The sequence below is a fragment of the Arachis hypogaea genome, chromosome 12 (assembly GCF_003086295.3).
Source record: "Arachis hypogaea cultivar Tifrunner chromosome 12, arahy.Tifrunner.gnm2.J5K5, whole genome shotgun sequence".
Lineage (NCBI taxonomy): Eukaryota > Viridiplantae > Streptophyta > Magnoliopsida > Fabales > Fabaceae > Arachis > Arachis hypogaea.
This window is the reverse complement of record NC_092047.1, coordinates 47369999-47372250: the sequence shown is the minus strand read 5'-3', so window position 1 is coordinate 47372250 and position 2252 is coordinate 47369999. Positions and strand designations below refer to the sequence as shown.

The 2252-nt window shown below is 40.4% G+C and overlaps 1 non-coding gene across 1 annotated transcript; it reads left to right on the top strand.

Annotated features, from left to right (window-relative positions):
- Positions 1-1344: 1344 nt before the first annotated feature.
- Positions 1345-1452, top strand: LOC112731095 (small nucleolar RNA R71). The gene has a single exon (XR_003166887.1). It is a non-coding gene; the product is annotated as a small nucleolar RNA R71 (small nucleolar RNA).
- Positions 1453-2252: the final 800 nt, after the last annotated feature.

Below are 2252 nucleotides of genomic sequence, written 5' to 3'. Positions count from 1 at the left end.
GGGTGTAAAGGCCTTCAACCTTTACTAGCACGTCCTCTACTAGTCCATAAGCCTATGTTTCATTGATTTATCTGCCATCTCTAGTGAGATTCTTGTAGCTTGTACCTCAAAGATTCTCAGTTTCTCCATTACAGAGAATGGCATGAGGTTTATCCCTGACCCCAGGTCACACAGAGCCTTTTCAAAGGTCATGGTGCCTATGGTACAAGGTATGAAGAATTTTCAGGGATCCGGTTTCTTCTGAGATAATGTCTGCCTCATTAATGCACTCAGTTCATTGGTGAACAAGGGGGGTTCATCCTCCCAAGTCTCATTACCAAACAACTTGGCATTCAGCTTCATGATTGCTCCTAGATACTTGGCAACTTGCTCTTCAGTGATGTCTTCATCCTCTTCAGAGGAAGAATATTCATCAGAGCTCATGAATGGCAGAAGAAAGTTCAATGGAATCTCTATGGTCTCTGTATGAGCCTCAGATTCCTTTGGTTCCTCAAAGGGAAACTCCTTTCTGTCCAGAGGACGTCTCATGAGGCTTTTCTCACTGGGACTCACGTCCTCCTCACTCTCTCCAGGTTCGGCCATGTTGGTCATGGTTATGGCCTTGCACTCTCTCTTGGGATTTTCTTCTGTATTGCTTGGGAGAGTACTGGGAGGAGTTTCAATAATCTTCTTACTCAGCTGACCCGCCTGTGCCTCCAAATTTCTAATGGAGGACCTTGTTTCATTCATAAAACTTAGTGTGGTCTTGGATAGATCAGAAACTATGGTTGCCAGGCCAGAATGGCTCTGTTCAGAATTCTCTGTCTGTTGCTAAGAAGATGATAGAAAAGGCTTGCTATTGCTAAACCTATTTCTTCTACCATTATTATTGAAGCCTTGTTGAGGCTTCTGTTGGTCCTTCCATGAGAAATTTGGATGATTTCTCCATAAAAGATTATAGGTGTTTCCATAGGGTTCTCCCATGTAATTCACCTCTGCCATTGTAGGGTTCTCTGGATCATAAGCTTCTTCTTCAAAAGATGCTTCTTTAGTACTGTTGGATGCAGCTTGCAATCCATTCAAACTCTGAGAAATCATATTGACTTGCTGAGTCAATATTTTGTTCTGAGCTAATATGGCATTCAGAGTATCAATTTCAAGAACTCTCTTCTTCTGAGGCATCCTATTGTTCACAGGATTCCTCTTAGAGGTGTACATGAACTGGCTATTTGCAACCATTTCAATAAGTTCCTGAGCTTCTGCAGGGGTTTTCAGATGAAGAGATCCTCCTGCAGAATGGTCCAATGACATTTTTGACAACTCAGACAGACCATCATAGAATATACATATGATGCTCCATTCTGGAAGCATGTCAGTAGGACACCTTTTGATCAATTGCTTATATCTTTCCCAAGCTTCATAGAGGGACTCACCTTCCTTCTGTCTGAAGGTTTGGATTTCCACTCTAAGCTTGCTCATCTTTTGAGGTGGAAAGAATTTAGCCAGGAAAGCACTGACCAGCTTTTTCCAAGAGTTCAGGCTTTCCTTAGGTTCTGAATCCAACCATGTTCTAGCTCTCTCTCTTACAGCAAAAGGGAAAAGCATAAGCCTGTAGACCTCAGGATCAACTCCATTGGTCTTGACAATGTCACAGATTTGCAAGAATTCAGCTAAGAACTGATGAGGATCTTCCAATGGAAGTCCATGAAACTTGCAATTCTGTTGCATTAGAGAAACTAATTGAGCCTTAAGATCAAAGTTGTTTGCTCCAATGGCAGGAATTGAGATGCTTCTTCCATAGAAGTTAGAAGAAGGTGCAATAAAGTTACCAAGAATCTTCCTTGCATCTCCACCATTGTTATTGGGTTCGGCCATGTCTCCTTTTTTTTCGAAAATTTCTGTCAGGTCCTCTCCAGAGGGTTGTGCTTTAGCTTCTCTTAGTTTCCTCTTAAGAGTCCTTTCAGGTTCAGGATCAGCTTCAATAAGAATGTCTTTATCCTTGTTCCTGCTCATATGAAAAAGAAGAGAACAAAAAAGAAGAGGAATCCTCTATGTCACAGTATAGAGATTCCTTTATGTGAGTAGAAGAAGAGAAGAATAGAAGAAGGAGAAGAGAAAAATTCGAACACAGAGAAGAAGAGGGGGTTCAAATTTTGAGTGGAAGAGGAGTGTTAGTAGATAAATAAATAAATAGAAAGATGAGAGAGGGAGATTGAATTCAAATTTAAATTAAAAATAAAAGAAAAATATTTTTGTTTTTATTTTAAAATGTA